General features: G+C 37.7%; 1 protein-coding gene across 4 annotated transcripts in view; it reads right to left on the bottom strand.

The window, feature by feature from the left end:
- SOX6 (SRY-box transcription factor 6) overlaps window positions 1–17068 on the bottom strand; it is an 843047-nt gene that overhangs the window by 768118 nt on the left and 57861 nt on the right. For 2 of the 4 annotated variants that reach the window (XM_061440695.1, XM_061440699.1), the window contains exon 1: window positions 2636–2700. The exons of 1 other annotated variant lie outside the window; for it this stretch is intronic. The gene's annotated coding sequence lies outside the window, so the exon portion shown is untranslated. Of the gene's footprint in view, window positions 1–2631; window positions 2710–17068 lie in introns of those variants that run through there. One more of the 4 variants, XM_061440700.1, reaches the window with a different exon arrangement.

Here is a 17068-nt window from a genome sequence, read left to right as displayed (position 1 = left end):
AGCAACTAAGCCTCTGTGCCACAACTCTTGATCCTGTACTCTAAAGCCCAGGGGCCACAACTACTGAGCCCAGGTACCACAACTGCTGAAGCCCATGCACCCTAGAGTCTGTGCTCTGCAACAAGAGAAACCATGGCGGTGAGAAGCCCACACACTTCAGTTAGAAAGCAGTCCCTGCTTGCCGCAACTAGAGAAAAGCCCACTCAGCAATGAAGATCCACCACAGTGAAAAATAAATCAATACATATTTTAAAAATAAATAAATAAAATTGTACCCCAATTGTAAATATCAGGTTCACATATTAAAGCAGATGAACTACTATCAATGTATCCGTAAATTTTCTCATCAATAAAGAATCAAGAAAAAAAAATTCTAAGTTCATGTTCTGAAAGTAGTGCAGAAGTACTGTCTACATAGGACAAAAATATTAACAATTCAGTTGTAGATACGTGACATTTTCTTCCAACTCAAATATTATTCAGTTCAAGGGCATGGCATCAAGTTCAGTATTTGTTTTAGGTTGCTTTTTTTTGTCCTGAAAAATAAGTTCATGAAACTTTCTATACTAGAAAAGTAATTATCTTAATTGAGCATTACTTTTTTTTTTTTCCCAGACCAAGAACCTAACTTGTTTTCAACAGAAGTATGCACATAATGTCTTCTTAACACAGCAGATGAGTCTGCCCCATGAAAACTATTAATCTATTGCCAAAAGTCTCTTTCAACTCACTTTTGCCAAACTTTAGAAGTTAGGATTTAGTGTTAAGGCCATGATTTCTATACTGTGGGAAAAATAAAATGCCTGCCAATCCTCTAAAAGTAAAATACTTCCTAACCTCAGCAAAGTAAAGAGGTACTATTTACAACAAAATTTTAAATCTTTACATAATGGCATTCTATATTTAAAACTTCAAAAGTCTTATTATTTATGTTGTCTTATATAATTGACAAGTAGTAAGAAAGAATGGCATGGATAAACCTACCAAATATCGCACCTGCTAAAGTGTACCTACCACTTTAAAGTAATATAGCTCCCCCAAAAGAATCCATATCTTTATACGTAATCCACCAAAGGAATATGCTCTTCAAAATTTTATTCCCTAAGGATTGCATCAGGGATAAGAAAAATAACTTTCAACAATAGATATCATTTCCACTGATCCCATGCCCTTCTGTATTAAAACAGGTAGAACAAAGGTAAATTCTGCATTATTTTATACTTATCACCTTTTCTTTTTCAGTACAGTTGATTTACAATGTTAATTTCTGTTGTACAACAAAGTGGTTCAGTTTTATAACCTCAGATATGCAGATGACACCACCCTTATGGCAGAAAGTGAAGAGGAACTAAAAAGCCTCTTGATGAGAGTGAAAGAGGAGAGTGAAAAAGTTGGCTTAAAGCTCAACATTCAGAAAACGAAGATCATGGCATCTGGTCCCATCACTTCATGGCAAATAGATGGGGAAACAGTGGAAACAGTGTCAGACTTTATTTTTGGGGGCTCCAAAATCACTGCATTGGTGACTGCAGCCATGAAATTAAAAGACACTTACTCCTTGGAAGAAAAGTTATGACCAACCCAGATAGCATATTGAAAAGCAGACATTACTTTGCCAACAAAGGTCCATCTAGTCAAGGCTATGGTTTTTCCAGTGGTCATGTATGGATGCGAGAGTTGGACTGTGAAGAAGGCTGAGTGCCGAAGAATTGATACTTTTGAAGTGTGGTGTTGGAGAAGACTCTTGAGAGTCCCTTGGACTGCAAGGAAATCCAACCAGTCCATTCTGAAGGAGATCAGCCCTGGGACTTCTTTGGAAGGAATGATGCTAAAGCTGAAACTCCAGAACTTTGGCCACCTCATGCGAAGAGTTGACTCATTGGAAAAGACTCTGATGCTGGGAGGGATTGGGGGCAGGAGGAGAAGGGGACGACAGGGGATGAGATGGCTGGAGGGCATCACTGACTCGATGGACGTGAGTTTGAGTGAACTCTGGGAGATGGTGATGGACAAGGAGGCCTGGCATGCTGCAATTCATGGGGTCGCAAAGAGTCGGACATGACTGAGCCACTGAACTGAACTGAACTGATATATATATATATATATATATATATATATAAACTGAATCAATATATGTATATATACATTTTTATATTCTTTTCCATTAATAGTATATCCAAGACATTGAACATAGTTCCCTGTGCCAACAGTAGGACCTTGTTTTCCATCCATTCTATGTATAATAGTTTGCATCTACAAACTACAAACTCCCCATCCACACCTCCTTCAACCCCCTCCTCCTTGACAACCACAAATCTGTTCTCCATGTCTGTGAATCTGTTTACATTTATATTTATCAAATCTAGACATGGAGATTAAATTCCATCTAACAGAAAAGTAAGCAAAATTTTCTTTAATTCTTAAGACCTTGTAATTTAATAAGCCTTCTAAATAGAGAAGCTAAGTTAATCTAGAATGTAAGTTTAAAATATATATAGTAAAAAATAAAGAAATAAAATATATATAGTAGAATAAAATGCAGAAAAATACAACTGAATGGTGTACATGAAAATATGAAATATTCTCAATCCCACAATAATCACTATGCATTTTAATTCCATTTTAATTTACCTACTGGATAAGTAGGAGCTTCAGAAACAGGAAATATTAGGCCATTATTGTCCAAAGGCAAGAGATAGATTCTTCAAATAGCTTGTGGTTCTACTGTTCTAAGAACACATGTGATGTCTGAATTCTATTTGGGAAACACTGTGGTCTCAAAGGTGATGTTTAGAAAAAAATATATAATCTGGATAAACCTAGAGATTATCATACTAAGTGATAAGTGATAAGCAAGGCAAAGACAGACATCATATGATAGCACTTATTGGTGGAATCTTAACAAAATGATACAAATTAACTTATTTACAAAACAGAATAGACACACAGATATAGGAAACAAAAATATGGTTCTCAAAGCGGGAAAAGGGTAGGGATAAATTAGGAATTTGGGATTAACATATACACACTACTATATATAAAATAGAAAACTAGCAAGGACCTATTGCATAGCACAGGGAAGTATACTCAACATTTTGAAATAATCTATAAGGGAAAAGAATCTGAAAAAGAATGTGTGTGTGTATGTGTGTGTGTGTGTGTGTGTGTGTGTGTGTGTGTGTATAAAACTGAATCCCTGTGATGTACACCTGAAACTAACACAACATTATAAATCAGCTATACTTCAATTTAAAAGAAAAGAAAGAAATATAATCAAACAACAACTACATAGTCTTTTAGTTTTACTTACTGGTTTACTGTTTGTTGTTTCAATGTTTAAGAAAGGAACATTTGGGAAGGCATCATTGACTATAAACAGAAAAACATGTCAGTCTATTTAAAATCTAACACTAGCTACAAATAGTGGTTAAATAAATGGTGATTACCAGATCTCTCTTTTCACCCTTTAGTTCTGGTCTCAGTTCTGCCACAAATTAGATCATTAGATATGTAACCTTGGATGAGTCATCTAACCTCTGTGAGCTTGAATTTCCTAATATGTAAAATGAGAATATTGGACTAGACAATTCCAAATGACCATTCTAGTTATAAATATGATAATCTTATAACTATATTTCATTTATTTATCAAACATTCACTGAGCATCAATTATGTTCTAGGCACCAGGCTAAATGTTGACTATCAAAAATTAGTTCTACCACTTACTAAGGATTATATGACAGGTGCTGCAGTAAATGTTTCACATATATTTTCTCATCTAATCTACACAATATTCTTAGATAGTAGATATTATGACCTACTTCAGCAAAAACAAAAAAATAGAGAAAAAGAGATCTAGAGGGTTTGCTGCTGCTGCTGCTAAGTCACTTCAGTCCAGCTAATAGTGTAAGTGCCAAGATTCAAACCCAGGAATCTGTGACTCCCAAACCCATGTTTAACCAGAACATCATGCTGCCACCAAGGAGTTTATGGTCTAATATTTCTCAAAATGTAATCCTCAAATCACCTGCACCAGAATTCCTTGGGGTGCTTATTTAGAATCCAGATTTTCAGGCTCTATTCAAGTTCTACTGAAATCATTATATATAAAGTGAAGCCTATATTTTTAAAAGTGATCATGCTCAGACAATTCTTAAACACACTATTTTTAAGCATACTCTATCATTGATAATTTGTATACATTCATTAAATATTTCGTGAATGTCTACTATGTATAAGTGCTAGATGCTTTATTAGATATACATTGCAGCATGAGACATTTGCGTATGATTGCAAGCAAGGGACTTGACAATGAGACACATACAGACACCAATACCACAGGACCTTTGTGGAATCTTTACAGAATCTTGTCTTTGTCAAAGAGAATGTGCACCTTTTGAAGACTTTTATTCATTTTTATTTTGATGTGCTCTTTCGACAAATATTTATTAAGTACCTACTGAGTGTCAAACCTTATATGGACACTAGGAATATACTGGTAAGCAAATATCAGACTCAATTCCTTCATGTTGTTTTTGGTCTAGTATGGGGAAATCCATTAATCATACAATCAAACAAATGTAATAAATGTAAATTATAATGCATGACATAAAGAAAAGGTATACTTAGCTAAAAGAATTTATTTAAAAAAGGAATTTGGTCTCATCAGGAAAGTCAGGGAAAGCTTCCTAAAAGCAGAAACTTTTGAATTAAGATCTGAAAAGATACATAAGCACTAGTTAGGTGGATGGGGAGGAAAGAGAAGGAAGTGTCTTAGAAAAGGGTACAGCATGTGAAAAGACATTTGTGGCAGATAGATACATGGCAAGAACAAAGGACCAATAAGCTGCAAGTAAAATTTGTGTTGAGAGAATGAAAAGACACTGAATTGATCATCCAGGGTCAACAGTATAGGACATTGTAGGCCACGTTAAGAATTTTGTCTTTATCCTGGAAACAATGACAAAGCGATACTGGGATGTACTGTTTATTCTACATTTTCTCTGCCCCACCATGGACCCATTTTCCACTTGGAGCCCTGTTTGGCTGAAATCACAAACTGTGTTGCATGGACTCTTTGTCAGATGGTTTCTATTTATTATTTGGTTAGTAAGAAGCAACAGCAGGAGATGGGCAGGAAGAAAGAAAAGAAAATCCAAGTATTTCTTCTCCATTCTCATCCTGCTATAGACCCTCAATTCTATTAACAGTAGTGACTAAATACCTAAACAATGTTTCCTGCCTAGCAGACCCTCCTCTAGGGCTCTGGGCTTCTATAATACTGTTCCATCTTTTTGTACCTACAGGCCTGATGATGTTAATGGCATCCTTCTGTTGCTGGTTTCTGGGAGCCTCCACATTTCTTATTAGGTTCTTAACCCTGCCAACATCTCTGAAAGTAATCATTTCATTAAAGCCTTTTCCTCTGAGAGGAATTGTTTCATGGCAGAACCACAGTGAATGATATAGTCAATCCCTGAGGCCTGATAAAAAATCTGTACAAAGTGATAATAAATATCTAGCAACCAAATAACCAGACTAACTTACTTCAGTCATAGGATACTTGATGGAATTTTATTTTGCTTCTTCATAGAGGCAGACATTGCAGCCTTCCTCTAGCCCTTACTCTGCATTTTCACTAATTATTTTATTCTTAGTAATTGGTATTAATTACTAAAAGATTCCTGGAGAATTGTAACCATTGCCACTCACACAGGTTTCCTGCCATCCAAAGGGATTAGGGTAAATAAGACCTTCATATGTAGACATAAAAAAATTGGACTTGGGTCAGACACACCTGGATTTAGTTCTGAGCTCTGCCACTTGATAGTAGTATACCTTTAGGCACGTTTTAAACACGCCTAAATCTCTGAATCTGTTTGCTAAGTAAAACGGGAATATTACTACCAATCTTGCAGAATTCTTATGAATAGTAAGTTAAATGATGTGAAGGGACTGTTAGAGATGAAGTACTTGATAAAAGGTAGCTACTATTACTATTATATTTATTTAATGTAGATGAAAAGGAAGTAACAAGTTCTTAAAATTGACATATATTCAGGTTTTTTAAAAAAACAGTATGGAAAAATATCACATAAAAGATAAAAGCTCTAATTTCTTTCCCTCACTTCCCAGTCTCTCGAAGTATTGCTACTAAAAGCTGGATATGACAAAATCAATACACAGAATAAAAGATACTTGGATCTTTAGGTTTTGACTAGAATGATCGGAACCATTCTTTAAAAAAAAACTTTTAATTTTGTAAAAGTTTCTATTTCTATATACTAACAATGAAAACTCAGAAAGAGAAACTAAGCAATCAATCCCATTCACCATTGCAATAAGAAGAATTAAATATCTAGGAATAAATTTACCTAAGGAGACAAAAGAACTATACACAGAAAATTATAAGACACTAATGAAAGAAATCAAAGACAACATAAACAGATGGAGAGATACTCCATGTTCCTAGGTAGAAAGAATCAATTTTGTGAAAATGACTATATTACCAAATGCAATCTACAGATTCAATGCAATCCCTATCAAATTACCAATGGCATTTTTCATAGAACTAGAACAAAAAATTTCACAATTCACGTGGAAATACAAAAGACCCTGGATAGCCAAAGCAATCTTGAGAAACAAGAATGGAGCTGGAGGAATCAACCTTCCTGACTTCAGATTATACTACAAAGCTAGAGTTATCAGGACAGTACGGTACTGGCACAAAAACAGAAATATAGACAAATGGAACAAGATAGAAAGCCCAGAAATAAAACCATGTACCTATGGGTACCTTATTTTTGACAAAGGTGGCAAGAATATACAATGGGGCAAAGACCACCTCTTCAATAAATGGTGCTGGGAAAACTGGACAGCTACCTGTAAAATAAAGAAATTAGACCACTTCTGAGCACCATACACAAAGATAAACTCAAAATGGACTAAAAACCTGAATGTAAGATGAGAAACTATAAAACTATTAGAGGAAAATATAAGCAGAACACTCAACGACATAAATCAAAGCAAGATCCTTTATGACCCATCTCCTAGAGTAACAGAAACAAAAACAAAAGTAAACAAGTGAGTCCTGATTAAACTTAAAAGTTTTTGCACAGTGAAAGAAACTATAAGCAAGGTGAAAAGACAGCCCTCAGAATGGGAGAAAATAATAGCAAATGAAACAATTGACAAAGGAATACTTTCCAAAATATACAAGCAGCTCATAACAACTCAATAGCAGAAGAACAAACAACCCTATCAAAAGGTGAGGAAAAGACCTAAACAGACATTTCTCCAAAGTAGACATACAGATGGCTAACAAACACATGAAAAGATGCTCAACATCATTCATTATTAGAGAAATGCAAATCAAAACTACAATGAGATATCACCTCACACTGGTCAGAATGGTCATCATCAAAAAGTCTACAAACAATAAATGCTGGAGAGGGTGTGGAGAAAAGGGAACGCTCTTGCACTGTTGGTGGGAATGTAAACTGATACGGCCACTATGGAAGACGGTATAGAGATTTCTTTAAAAACTAGGAATAAAACCACCATATGATCCAGCAATCTCACTCCTAGGCATATACTCTGAGGAAACCAGTACTGAAAAAGACACATGTATCCCATTGTTCACTGCAGCAGTATTTACAATAGCTAGAACATGGAAGCAACCTAGATGTACATCAACAGATAAATGGACAAAGAAGTTGTGGTACATATACACCCTTGTAGCTCAGTCAGTAAAGACTCTGTCTGTAATGCAGGAGACCCAGGTTCAATCCCTATGTTGGGAAGATCCCCTGGAGAAGGAAATGGCAACCCACTCCAGTATTCTTGCCTGGAGGATACCGTAGACAGAGGAGCTTGGCAGGCTACAGTCCATGGGGTCACAAAAGTTGGACACAACTTAGCAACTAAACCACCACCACATGGGATATTACTCAGCCATAAAAAGAAAAACATTTGAGTCAATTCTAATGAAGTGGATGAACCTAGAATCTATTATACAGAGTAAAGTAAGTCAGAAAGAGAAAGATAAATATCGTATTATATATGGAATCTAGAAAAATGATACTAAGGAATTTATTTACAGGGCAGCGATAGAGAAACAGACATAAAGAATAGATTTATGGACATGGGGAGAGGGGAGAAGAGAGTGAAATGTATGGAAAGAATAGCATGGAAACTTACATTACCTATGTAAAATAGATAACCAACAGGAATTTGCTGTATGGCTCCCTGAAACTCAAACAGGGGCTCTATATCAACCTAAGAGGTGGGAAGGGGAAGGAGATGGGAGGGAGGTTCTAAAGGGAGGAGATATATGTATACCCATGGCTGATTCATATGGAGGTTTGACAGAAAACAACAAAATTCTGTAAAGCAATTATCCTTCAATTTAAAAAAGTAAATAAATTAAAAAAAAAACAAGCAGATAATAAAAAAGGCTGGATATGTATCTTTATCAGTTCAGTTCAGTCACTCAGTTGTGTCCAACTCTTTGTGACCCCATGTACCACAGCACACCAGGCCTCCCTGGCCATCACTAACACCCAGAGTCTACTCAAACTCATCTCCATTGAGTCAGTGATGCCATCCAACCATCTCATCCTCTGTCATCTACTTCTCCTCCTGCCTTCAATCTTTACCAGCATCAGGGTCTTTTCCAATGAGTCAGTTCTTCACATCAGGTGGCTAAAGTATTGGAGTTTCAGCTTCAACATCAGTCCTTCCAATGAACACCCAGGACTGATCTCCTTTAGGATGGACTGGTTGGATCTCCTTGCAGTCCAGGGGACTCTCAAGAGTCTTCTCCAACACTACAGTTCAAAAGCATCAATTCTTCAGTGCTCAGCTTTCTTTATAGTCCAACTTTCATATCCATACATGACCACCAGAAAAACCATAGCCTTGATGAGATGGACCTTTGTTGGCAAAGTAATGTCTCTGCTTTTGAATATGCTATCTAGGTTGGTCATAACTTTCCTTCCAAGGAGTAAGCATCTTTTAATTTCATACACACACACACACACACACACACACACACACACACACTGCATTTGGAGAATGAAGAAAGGCAAAATCACACATGTTGGGAAGGGAAAGAGTCAGCACACCACCTTCCTGACAGATATTCAAAGAAGTGTGTGAATCACAACAATCCCACAAATTCAGATAGCACCCCAATATCAACATAGTTCACAAAGAAGTAACATTTTGAAAGCCAAGTGAGCAAATTGTTATTTCTATTTCTCTGGCTGAAGAATCATTTGGACTAATTTGGGACAGGATGTTAAATACTTCTGATTCCTTATATCAACCCTTCAGGGAGCTGAAGGAAATAAAAGCAGACTGTCCTGAGAGTTCTAGGACAATAGAGAAAGCAAACTTTCAAGAATGTTTCTGCCAAAACCAGACAAAGATACCACAAAAAAAGAAAATTACAGGTCAATATCACTGATGAACATAGATGCAAAAGTTCTCAACAAAATACTAGCAAACCAAATCCACCAACACATTAAAAGGACGGATCATACATCCTGTTCAAGTGGGATTTATCCCACGGATGCAAGAATTCTTCAATATACACAAATTAATCAATGTGATACACCATATTAACAAACTGAAGATTAAAAACCATATGGTCATTTCAATAGAGCATAAAAGCATTTGACAAAATTCAGAATCAGTTTATGATAAAAACTCTCCAGAAAGTAGGCAGAGGGAACATGTGCTAAGTCACTTCAGTTTAGTTCAGTTCAGTTGTTCAGTCGTGTCCGACTCTTTGCGACCCCATGAATCGCAGCATGCCAGGCCTCCCTGTCCATCACCAACTCCCGGAGTTCACTCAGACTCACGTCCATCGAGTCACTGATGCCCTCCAGCCATCTCATCCTCTGTCGTCCCCTTCTCCTCCTGCCCCCAATCCCTTCCAGCATCAGAGTCTTTTCCAATGAGTCAACTCTTTGCATGAGATGGCCAAAGTACTGGAGTTTCAGCTTTAGCATCAGTCCTTCCAAAGAAATCCCAGGGCTGATCTCTTTCAGAATGGACTGGTTGGATCTCCTTGTAGTCCAAGGGACTCTCAAGAGTCTTCGCCAACACCGCACTTCAAAAGCATCAATTCTTCAGCGCTCAGCCTTTTCACAGTTCAACTCTCACATCCATACATGACCACTGGAAAAACCATAGCTTTGACTAGACAGAACTTTGTTGGCAAAGTAATGTCTCTGCTTTTGAATATGCTATCTAGGTTGGTCATAACTTTCCTTCCAAGGAGTAAGCGTCTTTTAATTTCATGGCTGCAGTCACCATCTGCAGTGATTTTGGAGCCCAGAAAAATAAAGTCTGACACTGTTTCCAATGTTTCCCCATCTATTTCCCATGAAGTGATGGGACCAGATGCCATGATCTTCGTTTTCTGAATGTTGAGCTTTAAGCCAACTTTTTCACTCTCCTCTTTCACTTTCATCAAGAGGCTTTTTAGTTCCTCTTCACTTTCTGCCATAAGGGTGGTGTCATCTGCATATCTGAGGTTATTGATATTTCTCCCGGCAATCTTGATTCCAGCTTGTGTTTCTTCCAGCCCAGCGTTTCTCATGATGTACTCTGCAAATAAGTTAAATAAGCCTTGACGTACTCCTTTTCCTATTTGGAACCAGTCTGTTGTTCCATGTCCAGTTCTAACTGTTGCTTCCTGACCTGCATACAGGTTTCTCAAGAGGCACGTCAGGGGGTCTGGTATTCCTATCTCTTTCAGAATTTTCCACAGTTTATTGTGATCCACACAGTCAAAAGGCTTTGGCATTGTCAATAAAGCAGAAATAGATGTTTTTCTGGAACTCTCTTGCTTTTTCAATGATCCAGCGGATGTTGGCAATTTGATCTCTGGTTCCTCTGCCTTTTCTAAAACCAGCTTGAACATCTCGAAGTTCATGGTTCACATATTGCTGAAGCCTGGCTTGGAGAATTTTGAGCATTACTTTACTAGCATGTGAGATGAATACAATTGGGCGGTAGTTTGAGCATTCTTTAGCATTGCCTTTCTTCGGGATTGGAATGAAAACTGCCCTTTTCCAGTCCTGGGGCCACTGCTGAGTTTTCCAAATTTGCTGGCATATTGAGTGCAGCACTTTCACAGCATCATCTTTCAGGATTTGAAATAGCTCAACTGGAGTTCCATCACCTCCACTAGCTTTGTTTGTAATGATGCTTTCTAAGGCCCACTTGACTTCACATTCCAGGATGTCTGGCTCTATGTCAGTGATCACACCATTATGATATTCTTGGTCGTGAAGATCTTTTTTGTACAGTTCTTCTGTGTATTCTTGCCACCTCTTCTTATTATCTTCTGCTTCTGTTAGGTCCATACCATTTCTGTCCTTTATTGAGCCCATCTTTGCATGAAATGTTCCCTTGGCAGCTCTAATTTTCTTGAAGAGATCTCTACACTTCACTCATGTCCAATTCTTTGCAACGCTATGGACTGTACCCCACCAAGCTCCTCTGTCCATGGGATTATCCAGGCAAGAATACTGGAGTAGGTTGCCATGCCCTCCTCCAGGGGATCTTCCTGACCCAGGGATTGAACCCACATCTCTTACATTCCCCTGAATTGGCAGGCAGGTTCTTTATCACTAGTACCACCTGGGAAGCCCTGATACTATACATAGAAGATCCTAAAGATGGTATGAAAAAAATACTAGAACTCATCAATGAATTTGGTAAAGTTGCAGGTTACAAACTTAATACACAGAAATCCGTTGCATTATCATACACTAAAATGAAAGAGCAGAAAGAGAAATTCAAAAGCAATTCCATTTACCATCACATCAAAAAGAATAAAATACCTAGGAATAAATCTACCTAAAGAGACAAAGACCTGTACTCTGAAAACTAGAAAATGCTCATGAAAAAATTGAAGAAGGCATAAACAGATGGAAAGACACACCATGTTCATGGATTGAAAGAATCAATATTGTCAAAATGACTATACAACCCAAGGGAATCTACAGACTCAATGCAATTCCTATCAAATCACCAATAGCATTTTTCACTGAACTAGAACAAAAAAATCTTAGCATTTGTATGGAGTCACAAAAGGACCCCAAATAGCCAAAGTAATCTTGAGAAAGAAAAATGGATCTGGAGGAATCAAGTTTCCTGACTTCAGACTGTACTACAAAGCTACAGCCATCAAAACAGTATAGTAATATACTGACATGAAATAGAAATATAGATTAATGGAACAGAATAGAAAACCTAAAAGATAAACTCATGCAGCTATGGACAATTAATCTATGACAAAGGAGGCAAGTCCACATAATATTGGAAAGACAGTCACTTCAATAAATGGTGTTGGGAAAACTTGACACTACATGTAAAAAAAGTAAAATTATGTCATTCTTTATCCATATACAAAATTAAGCTCAAATGGATTAGAGACCTAAATGTGAGAATGAACAGTATAAAACTAGAGAAAAACATAGGTAGAACATTCTCTCATATAAATTGCAGCAATATCTTGCTCAGTCTGTCTCCCAGAATAATGGAAATAAAAACAAAAATAAATAATTTGGACCTACTTAAACTCAAAAGCTCTTTCACAGCAAAAGAAACAATAAACAAAACAAAAAGACAACCCACAGACTGGGAGAAAATATTTGCAAATGATGTGACCAAATTGCAGATCAAAACTACAATGAAATATTACCTCATACCAGCCAGAATTGTTGTTGTTGTTCAGTTACTAAGTCATGTCTGACTCTTTGCAACCCCATGAACTGTAGCCTACCAGGTTCCTCTGTCCATGGGATTTTCCAGGCAAGAGTACTGGAGTGGGTTGCCATTTCCTTCTCTAGGGGATCTTCCTGACTCAGGGATCAAATCCAGGTCTCCCACATTGTAGGAAGTTGCTTTACCTTCTGATCTACCAGGGAAACCCAATAAGGGCTTAGTCTCCAAAATTTACTAACAACTCATGACACTTAACAGCATCAAAACAAACAACCCACTCAAAAAATGGGCAGAAGACCTAAATTTCTCCAAAGAAGACATACAGATGACCAATAGGCACATGAAAAGATGTTCAACATTGCTAATTATTAGAAAAATGCAAATCAAAACTACAATGAAATATTACTTCATACCAGCCAGAATTGTTGCCCAGTTACTAACTCATGTCTGACTCTTTGTGATCCCATGGACTGCAGCACACCAGGCTCCTCTGTCCTCCACTATCTCTCAGAGTTCGCTCAAATTCATGTCCATTGAATTGGTGATGATATCTAACTATCTCATCCTCTGCCACCTTCAATTGCCTTCAATCTTTCCGAGCATCAAGGTCTTTTCCAATGAGTCAATTCCTTGCATTAGGTGGCCAAAGTATTGGAGCTTCAGTGTCAGTATTTCTAATGAATAGAAAAAATGGCTATCATCAAAAAATCCTCAAATGATAAATGCTGCAGAGGGTGTGGAGATAAGGGAACTTTCCTATACCATCGGTGGGAATGTAAATTGATATACAGCCACTATGGAGGTTCCTTAAAAAACTAAAAATAGAGCTACCGTATGACCCTACCATCCCACTCCTGGGCATTTATCCAGTGAAAAACATGATCTGAAAAGATACATTCAACCCAATATTCACTGTAGCACTGCTTACAATAGCCAAGACATGGAAGCAATCTAAATGTCCATCCACAGAGGAATGGATAAAGAAGATGTGGTACATATATGCAATGGAATATTACTCAGCCTTTAAAAAGAATGAAACAATGCCATTTGCAGCAACATGGATGGACCTAAAGAGTGTCATACTGAGTGAAGTAAGTCAGACAGAGAAAAAGAAATATATAACATCTCTTACATGTGGAACCTAAAAGGCAATGATACAAATGAACTTACTTACAAAACAGAAACAGACTTAGAGACTTTGAGAACAAGCTTATGGTTGCTGTGGGGGTGGGGGGAAGATGGAGGGAAGGAATACTTAGGGTGTTTGGGATGGGCATATACACACTGCTATATTTAAAACAGATAACTAACAAGGATCTACTGTATAGCACATGGAATTCTGCTCAAATTTATGTGGCAGCCTGAACAGGAGCAGAGTTTGGGGGACAATGGATACATGCATATATGTATGGCTGAATCCTTTGTTGTTCACCTGAAACTGTCACAACATTGTTTGTTAATCCACTATACTCCAATACAAAATTAAGTTTTTTCTTAAAAAAAAAAAGAATGATTCCAATGATTCTACTCAGAACCTAAAGATTCAAATATCTTTTATCAAACTGTAGAAAATTTCTAACCACTTACTACAGAAAAAAGTAAAGCATCAACTTACCATGAGTCAATACATATATTTAAGGCAATGTTTTTCAAATGTAATTTCAGACCATGTCTGCATCATAATCATTCAGCATGCTTATAAAAAAGACATACCTCTATTAACACATATATATGGAGTCTAGAAAGATGGTGCTGATGAATCTACCTGCAGGGCAGCAATGGAGATGCAGACATAGAGAACAGACTGTGGACACAGTGCAGGAAGGAGAGGGTGGGATGAATACAGAGAGTAACATTGAAACATATATTAATTATATGACCATATGTAAAATAGATAGCCAGTGGAAACTTGCAATATGACTTAGGGAACTCAAACCTGGTGTCTGTGACAATCTAGAGGGATGGGATGGGGTGGGAGGTAGGAGGGAGGCTCAAGAGGGAGGGGACATATGTATGTCTATGGCTGATTCATGCTGATGTATGGCAGAAATTAACACAATATTATAAAGCAATTATCCTTCAATTAAAAATAAATAAAATTTTAAAAAGACAAGCCTTTAAATCAGAACCTCTGGAAAGAAGGCCCAGGAATCTCCCCTTTAACATATGCCCTAGATCCTTAAGCAGTCTAAAAGACTGAAAACAAATTCTTTAAGATTAATAAAAAAAATAGTAGGGATGTAGCAAATTGTTGTTCAGCAGTTAAATTGTGTCCAACTCTTTGCAACCCCATGAACTGCAGCATGCCAGCCTTCTCTGTCCTTCACTATCTCCCTGAGTTTGCTAAAACTCACGTCCATTGAGTCAGTGGTGCCATCCAAACATCTTATCCTCTGTCACTCCCTTCTCTCGCCCTCAATCCTTCCCAGCATCAGGGTCTTTTCCAATGAGTCAGCTCTTCGCATCAGGTGGCCAAAGTATTGGAGCTTCAGCATCAGTCCTTCCAATAAATATTCAGAGTTGATTTCCTTTAGGATGGACTGATTTGATCTCCTTGCTGTCCAAGGGACTCTCAAGAGTCTTCTCCAGCACCACAGTTTGAAAGCATCAATTCTTTGGCACTCAGCCTTCTTTATGATCTAACTCTCATATCCATAAGCGATTACTGGAAATATCATAGCTATGACTATACGAACCTTTATCAGCAAAGTGATGTCTCTGCTTTTTAATACATTGTCTAGGTTTGTCATAGCTTTTCTTCCAAGGAGCAAGCATCTTTTAATTTCATGGCTGCAGTCACTATCTGCGGTGATTTTAGAGCCCAAGAAAATGAAATCTGACACTGTTTCCACTTTTTCCCCATTTCTTTGCCATGAAGTTTTAGGACCAGATGCCATAACCTTCGTTTCTTTGAATGTTGAATTTTAAACCAGCTTTTTCACTCTCCTCTTTCACCTTTATCAAGAGGCTCTTTAGTTCCTCTTCACTTTCTGCCATTAAAGTGTTATCATCTGCATATCTGAGGTTGTTGATATTTCTCCTGGCAATCTTTATTCCAACTTGTGAGTCATCCAGCCCAGCATTTCATATGATGTACTCTGCATATAAGTTAAATAAGCAGGGTAACAATATACAACCTTGATGTACTCCTTTCCAAAGAACTAGTTCAAAATTAGGGAAGGAGTAGCAAATACCACTTAGCCAAATACTTCATTGAATATTTAGAAGAGAAAAAAAATTCTCTCCCTTCTCCCCATGATTTTAATTTCTCCCTCTTCCATAGGATACAAACTAATCATTAATCATATTTTATAGTTTCTTCCTCAGTTCAGTTCAGTCGTTCATTTGTGTCCGACTCTTTGCGACCCCATGAACCACTGCACACCAGGCCTCCCTGTCCATCACCAACTCCCGGAGTACACCCAAACCCATCTCCACTGAGTCGGTGATGCCATCCAACCATCTCATCCTCTGTTGTTCCCTTCTCCTCCTTCCCTCAATCTTTCCCAGCATCAGGGTCTTTTCCAATGAGTCAGCTCTTCGCATCAGGTGGCTAAAGTATTGGAGTTTCAGCTTCAACATCAGTCCTTCCAATGAATACATGGGACTGATCTCCTTTAAATGGACTGGTTGGATCTTCTTGCAGTCCAAGGGACTCTCAAGAGTCTTCTCCAACACCACACTTCAAAAGCGTCAATTCTTCAGCACTCAGCTTTATAGTCCAACTCTCACATCCATACATGACCACTGGAAAAACCATAGCCTTGACTAGATGGACCTTTGTTGGCAAAGTAATGTCTCTGCTTTTGAATATGCTATCTAGGTTGGTCATAACTTTCCTTCCAAGGAGTAAGCGTCTTTTAATTTCATGGCTGCAATCACCATCTGTAGTGATTTTGGAGCCCAGAAAAATAAAGTCTGACACTGTTTCCACTGTTTCCCCATCTATTTGCCATGAAGTGATGGGACTCAGATGTCATGGTTTCAGTTTTCTGAATGTTGAGCTTTAAGCCAACTTTTCACTCTCTTCTTTCACTTTCATCAACAGGCTCTTTAATTCTTCTTCACCTTCTGCCATAAGGGTGGTGTTATCTAGTAGACTATAAACTGATGCCTCCATTTCCACTCCTACTATTATAGACCAAGTCCTTGTCATCAGTAACTTGGATTACCTTTTCTTTTCTCATAACCTTTCCCTCTTCCAGGTCATTCTAAATACTGGATTGTTGCTGCTGCTGCTGCCAAGTCACTTCAGTCGTGTCTGACTCTGTGAGACCCCATAGACAGCAGCCCACCAGGCTCCCCCGTCCCTGGGATTCTCCAC

The sequence above is a fragment of the Bos javanicus genome, chromosome 15 (genome assembly GCF_032452875.1).
Source record: "Bos javanicus breed banteng chromosome 15, ARS-OSU_banteng_1.0, whole genome shotgun sequence".
NCBI lineage: Eukaryota > Metazoa > Chordata > Mammalia > Artiodactyla > Bovidae > Bos > Bos javanicus.
Note: the sequence above shows the minus strand (reverse complement) of the source record. Positions and strands in the feature narration are given on the sequence as shown.